Raw genomic sequence first — 7414 nt, 5'->3', positions numbered from 1 at the left:
TTTTTTTATAAAACTAGGGTTTCGGACGGGGAAGAAGAGATCCGAATGGAGGGGGTATTTATAGGCGTAAGTGGAGCTAGGAGAGTCCAAATGAGGTGCGGTTTTCGCCCACACGATCGTGATCGAACGCTCTAGGACATGGAGCAGAGTTTGGTGGGTTTTGGGCCAAATTTGGGGGGTGTTGGGCTGCAACACACACGAGGCCTTTTCGGTCCCTCGGTTAACCGTTGGAGCATCAAACGAAGTCCAAATGATACGAAACTTGACAGGCGGTCTACCGGTAGTAAACCAAGGCCGCTTGGCAAGTCTCGGTCCAATCCGGAATGTTTAGACCCCACACACGAAAGAAGACTAGAAATGACCACCGGAGGAGAACGAAGCGCCGGAATGCAAAACGGACAACGGGGAAAATGCTCGAATGCATGAGATGAACATGTATGCAAATGCAATGCACGAGATGGCATGATAAGAGATGCACGAAAAAGAAAAACAACACACGGAGACAAAGACCCGAACCCGAGAAATAAATATAACTTGACACCGGAAACGGCAAGAGTTGGAGTACAAATGGGGAAAGTTACATCTGGGGCGTTACAAAGATATTGGGACTTGGCAAGGTTTTCATTTCTCATGATCTCACGATCGAGAAGGTCATGCTTGTTGAGTCCCTTGCAGACAATTTACTTTTCGTTCGTCAACTTGCAATTATGGGCTTTGACACTTTCTTTGATATTGATATTGTGGCCCTCTTGTGGAGCAAGACTCTTAAAGTAGTCTTTGTTGGGCATGTCGAGAACGGTCTCTATGTGATTAACTTTTCGGAGCGACCCACTAAGACCGCGACATGCCTAATGGCTAAAGTTGACGTGGGGTGGCTTTCGCATCGCCGTTTAGCCCATGTCAATATGAGATCTTTGCAAAGTCTTCTCAAGGGGGACAATGTCTGTGGACTAACAAATGTTAGTTTTGCCAAAGATCGTGCTTGCAGTGCTTGCATCGAAGGAAAGCTACATGAGAAGGCTCACCCTCCCACAACTATCATCTACTCAAAGAGGCCCTTGGAGCTCCTTCACTTGGATCTCTTTGGGCCTCCATCCTTTGATAGTCTTAGGGGTAGGAAGTATTGCTTGGTGATTGTGGATGACTATTCAAGATACACTTGGGTATACTTCTTCAAGAGGAAGAAGCGGACATTGATGGATGCGGCAAGGACCATGATAGCGGAGTTCAAGTCGCCATAAAACTTTTGGGCCGAAGCCATCAACACCGCGTTTCATGCATCCAATCGGCTCTATCTCCGCAAAGGCTTGAACAAGACTCCATATGAGATACTCACCGGTAACAAGCCCAACCTCAAGTACTTTCGGGTGTTTGGGTGTAAGTATTTCATTCTCAAGAAAGGTGTTCGTTTGTCCAAATTTGAGGCTAGAGCTCAAAAGGCCATATTTGTTGATTATGCTACAAACTCTCATGCTTACCGTGTCCTCAGTAAGTCCACGGGACTTACTGAGGAGACGTGTAACGTGGAGTTTGATGAGAATAACGGCTCCCAAGTGGAGCAAAGTGGCACTTATGATGTAGGTGATGAAATTCTTCCCAAGCCATAAGAAGAATGGGTGTTGGTTTTATCCTACCCATTGAGGATCCCCTTATGGCCGAAGGAGAAGGACAATGTTCCACTCAAGTGGAACCATCACCAATCTAAGGCTCACACGCTTCCGAAGAACAAAGTGAAGGCCCCCAACCTCATGAACAAGAACAAGGGCAGATTAACCTCAAGACGTTGTTGAACCACCAAGTGATGCCCAAGGTCAAGTTCTCTCCTCCAAGCAAGTTCAAGATCAAGAGCAAGCTCAAGATCAAGAACTAACTCTAGACGACGCTCAAGATGATCAAGTAACCGCTCCTCAACTCACTCCTGAGGAGAAATTGAAGCGTCGTGCCGCCAAGATTGCATCCAAGCTCTCTACCAAGGATCATTTCATGAAAAATGTGCTTGGAAGCATTCGAAAGGGGGTAAGCACTCGTAGACAATTGGCAAACTATTGTGAACATCACGCGTTTGTCTCTTGTATTGAACCCTAAAAGGTCTATGAGGCGCTCGAAGATACAGATTGGCTTAATGCCATGCATGAAGAACTCAACAACTTCGAGCACAACAAGGTATGGAGATTGGTGCCAAGGCCAACGGGGAACCATAACGTCATTGGAACCAAGTGGATATTCAAGAACAAGCAAGATGCTCATGGAATTATAGTCCGCAACAAGGCTCGTTTGGTAGCACAAGGCTACTCCCAAGTCGAGGGTATCGATTATGGTGAAACCTTTGCTCCCGTTGCTCGCCTTGAATCTATTCGTTTGTTGATTGCTTATGTTTCTCATCATAATTTCAAGTTGCAACAAATGGATGTGAAAAGTGCTTTCCTTAATGGTCCTATTAATGAGTTGGTTTATGTCAAACAACCCCCCGGGTTTGAGGATACCTATTTCCCCGATCATGTGTACCAACTAGATAAGGCAATCTATGGCCTTAAACAAGCCCCACGTGCGTGGTATGACCACCTTACCGAGTAGTTGCAAGATCGTGGGTTTGAAATTGGGAAAATCGACACCACTCTTTTTACTAAGAAGGTCAAAGGGGAGTTGTTTGTGTGTGAACTATATGTTGATGATATTATCTTTGGTTCCCCTAACAAAGCTTTCAATGAGGAATTTGCCGCTCTCATGACCTCAAAGTTCAAGATGTCCATGATGGGAGAGTTGAAGTTCTTTCTCGGGTTCAAAGTCAAGCAAAGAAGAGAAGGGACCTTCATCAACCAAGCCAAATACACTCAAGACATGCTCAAGAGATTCAAGCTAAGTGATGGCAAGCCGGCTTCCACTCCAATGCCCGTCAAATGCCAACTTGACATAGATCCCAATGGTAAAGCGGTGGATCAAAAGGTATATCGCTCCATGATTGGCTCCTTGATTTACCTTTGTGCATCTAGACCGGATATCATGTTGAGTGTGGGAATTTGTGCACGGTTTCAAGCCGCACCTAAGGAAAGCCACTTTGTGGCGGTCAAGCGGATCTTTTGATATTTGGCTCATACCCCAAACTTTGGCTTATGGTACCCAAGAGGAGCAAGCTTCAACCTTGTAGGCTATTCGGACTCCGATTGGACGGGAGACAAGGTGGATAGGAAGTCAACTTCCGGAGGGTGCCAATTCCTTGGTTGCTCTTTGGTGAGTTGATCTTCCAAGAAGCAAAGTTGTGTGTCTCCCTCGTCCAACGAAGCAAAGTATGTGGCCGCCGGTAGTTGTTGTGCACAACTTCTATGGATGAGGCAACTTTAAAGGATTACGGTGTCATTTGTGACAAAGTGCCTCTTTGGTGTGACAATGAAAGTGCCATCAAGATTTCTCTCAACCCGGTGCAACACTTCAAGACGAAGCACGTTGACATTCGGTATCACTTCATCCGGGATCACATTCGGCGAGGGGAGATCAAGCTCAACTATGTCAACACTCATGATAATCTTGCAGATATCTTCACGAAGCTCTTGGATGAAGCAAGATTTCGTGAGTTAAGGCATGAGCTAAATATCATTGATTCGAGCAATGTGGCTTGAACCCTTGCACACCCCACCATACTCAACTTGTTATCTTGTTTATGTGTAGGCATGGACATAGGGGAAGTGTTGTTCTCACAATGAACTCTCCCTTCCCCCATTATGCATAAATTGATCAACTCTTTCGCATTAGCCATTTTTTATGGTACTTGTGCTTCAAAGACGAGTTTTGGTCATGGGCCCAAGGATAATTCTTCGCGGTGCCATACCAACTGACTCAAACATAGGTGGCTTCGGCCACCGCCCTCTGTTTGGAGAGGTTGTGTCGCTTGTTTGGTCCTTGTGGTCCTTTGTCTTTCTTTCTTCGAGCCGAGCATGTGTTTGAGTTGCCTCGTGTTTGTGTTCTTGGTGTGTCCGTTCATTTGAAGGGTGTATTGCAAAGGTTGTTTTTCTCTTTTGCGAAACATGCATTTTCTTGGGTCTGCGGTACTACCGTGGCATGCCATGGTACTACCACGGGAGTTGCGCACAGTACTACCGCACCCAGCACGACAGTAATTTTTTACTACTGCTGGACGAGCGGTACTACCGCCCAGTGTGCGGTACTTCCGCCCGGGCGATACTACCGCGGTGACCCGCGGTACTACCGCGTAGACGCGAGCGCGTGGGGTTTAAGAGCGGGCAGGGGGAGTTCCAACTCCCCCATACCCATTCAACTCTTTTTTCCCACGAAGTCTCTCTCTCTCTCATGCCCAAGAACGGCGCCGGAGGACCTTGCCGGATATACGTCTTCGGCCGCTCTCCTCGCATTCTGACTGGTGGGATCGATCCTCACCTCACCCTCTTGTCATGGAACAAGGTTTCTCCCCAAATCCCTCTCTCTTTGGTTTGTTCTTTCATCTCTAGATTTTTGGCGAGATGCATGTTGTTCTTGAGATTTTAGGCCAAATCTTTGCAAGAGTAGGATGTATGAGAGTAGTAATGCGTAGAGTTGGTATTGGTATGTTGCCCCTTGATAGATTTGATCAACCGTAGTACCGCTCCGTTGTCGCGGCTGTGCTCAGATCCATTTGTGTTTCAGATCCGACCCCGTGCGGTACTACTGCTCCTCATGAGCGGTACTGCTGCGCGAGGCACAGAAGTAAAATTTTACTTCCGCCCCAGGCATGGTACTACCGTGCCATTCTGGCGCGGTACTACCGTGGCTAGAGCAGCACTCAAATTTTAATTCCGTGCATCCATGCGGTACTACCGTTGATGTCAAATCTTCCAAATGGCAATTACCCAATGCTATTTCTACTTGTTTCACTTGTTTTACTGTGGTCTTTGCATTGATCCTTCTCGCTTCTCTTGCGTGTTCTTGTGTTTTGTGTCATAGGTGGTGGCTCCAGTTCCAATGTCCGTCGTTCCAATCCTAGCCATGACACGGGCTCCAAGTGTCTGTGCAACCAAGATGAAGCTCTAGAGGTCTCCAATGCCCCCCAACGCAGAACCAAAACCACCGCCACCAAGAACAAGGAGCCCTTCATGGGCATGGATGAGATACCACTTGCTGAGTTTGTCACTCGAAGGAGGATCAACCCCTATGTGAATCCCCGTGCCAACTTTAGAGGGAATGATTTGTTCTGGACCAAGCAGCAGAATCTTATCTATCTGGATGTGATCAAGGCCAAGCAAAACATCTACATGGACATGCACTAGAATGACATGAATCACATGAGGCAGGATAAGCACCGTGACCATTTTGGTGAGGCTTTGGACCTGGTGTAGCAGTTTGGCATTGAGGGCGTGATCTCTTTCCACCTGGACTTTGACCCTGAGATTGTGGCCCAGTTCTTTGCTTCGGTCCACTTCCATACTGAAGAGGAACGGTCCATGACTTGGATGACCAATGGACAACAGATGACTGCTAAATGGAAGGACTTCATGGCTTTGCTGCAGGTGCCTGATGAGGGGCTCAACATGCCCGTTGGTGTCTGCCCTCATGCCAACCCTGAGTCCACTAGCAAGAACAAGCTTCAGCAATTCTATGTTGAGAAGACTCTTCCCAGTGGCAAGAAGGCGTGGGTGCTGAACCCATTCCTTGACATCATGCACCGGATCTTCCGCAACTCCCTCTTTCCCTGCATTGGTGACAAGGACAAGGTGCATGCCTATCTCGTGGATATGATGCTCATTTGTGAGGAGGCGCGTCACGCTCAGACACAACCACTTGACGTCTCACACATCATGTGGTGCGAGCTACGGTTTGCGGTGTTCAACCGTAAGGTACCCATCTATGGACCTTACCTGTTTCTCTTGATCACGAGGACTTGGGAGAACCTCTATCCTGATGAGGAGCTTGTTGCACCTGACTGGATCCATCACTACCCCATCAAGCTCCGCATCAAGCCTCAGTGGGCTAACACCACTACTCGTGCTGAGGCAGAGGCTGCTAGATTGGATGTTGATGAGGATGAGATTGAGGAGGAGGAAGCGGATGAGGACAGCTCTGCTGGGTATGCTCCTCCCTCTACTAAGCCTTCTTGGGCTAAGAAGCTAAAGAACAAGATGATGGCTCTGTTCTGTATGCAGGCCAAGGGCCAGTACCGGACCCATGTTGCTTCCAAGGAGATTCGCCGCCGCGACAAGAGGATCTTGAGGACGTTTGACGAGGAGATATCCAACGGGTCCGAGAAGCACATCACGCCAGAGGCAGAATGGATGACGAAGCAGGGCTGCCAGTGGACTGATCTGAGGAGAAGCCCATCCCCGATGCGGAGTTCGACGAGGAGCGTGACGAGTGATCGCTTCAGCTTGAGCTACCACATGTGTCGTAGGTGTCCTCTCTGCCCTTTTTGGTGTCTCGATGCCAAAGGGGGGGAGAGTGTAGGATTTGCGTCTCGTGTGTCGTGTTGTTTCGCTTTGTCTCTCCACTTTTGTTTCGTTGGACCTCATTTGCTTTGGTTTGTTTTGTGCTTGTGAGACCAGGTTCTCTTTCATATGGTGTAAGACATATGCACTCTAGTGTACCTTATTGTCTTTCGTAGCCCGTGAGCCTATGTTTTCTTGTGCCATTTACTTTATGCTCATAGTGATTATCTTGCATCCTTGCTTAATGTTAGCTATATTGTTGCAAGATATGCCTTGTCTATAAAATATAGGGGCTGTGTTGATCCGAATATGTGTGTCGTGCAGTCCAAAGCATTTCTCTAGAAAGCACACATCTAGGGGGAGCCCGTCTATATTTTATAGATGTGGGGTTTGCCTATGTTTTATTCTTATCCCTATGTGCAAATCCCGTATTGTCATCAATCCACCAAAAAGGGGGAGATTGTAAGGGCATATTTATCCCTTAGTTGTTTTGGTGATTGATGACAATGCATTTGCGGACTAATCGTGTGCATTGAGCTTTTCAGACATATCATGACTAGGCACAAGACGATTTGGTGCCCCTCGAAGACTATTGAAGACGGTGTTTATCTATGTTTCTTTTTAGTGGATTTGAGTCGTAGGAAAGCCGTATTATTAAGAGGGGGTCCGCGTTGGAAAGGTTTGGGTGGAATCAACACATACACGTCTGTTCCTTTTTGCACCACCTTACCTTTGGCTCTTTGGGGAATCCTCTATTTCTTTGTGTCTTTGAAAAATGAAGGACTCCTAGTGTTGTTGTTCTGGGACATGCGGTAGTACTGCTCTTCTGAGCGGTAGTACCGGCCGTAGGCGCGGTAGTACCGCAGGTACTCACGGTAGTACCGCTCCTTGGGAGCGGTAGTACCGTGGCCTTTGGCCAGGCTCAGCTGCTCGAGCGGCTGTAGGGGCGGATGTAATTTTTTACATCCGCACCCTACGCGGTAGTACCGCCCCATGGGCGCGGTAGT

The sequence above is a fragment of the Triticum dicoccoides genome, chromosome 2A (genome assembly GCF_002162155.2).
Source record: "Triticum dicoccoides isolate Atlit2015 ecotype Zavitan chromosome 2A, WEW_v2.0, whole genome shotgun sequence".
NCBI classification, from domain to species: domain Eukaryota; kingdom Viridiplantae; phylum Streptophyta; class Magnoliopsida; order Poales; family Poaceae; genus Triticum; species Triticum dicoccoides.
This window is presented reverse-complemented; position numbering follows the sequence as displayed.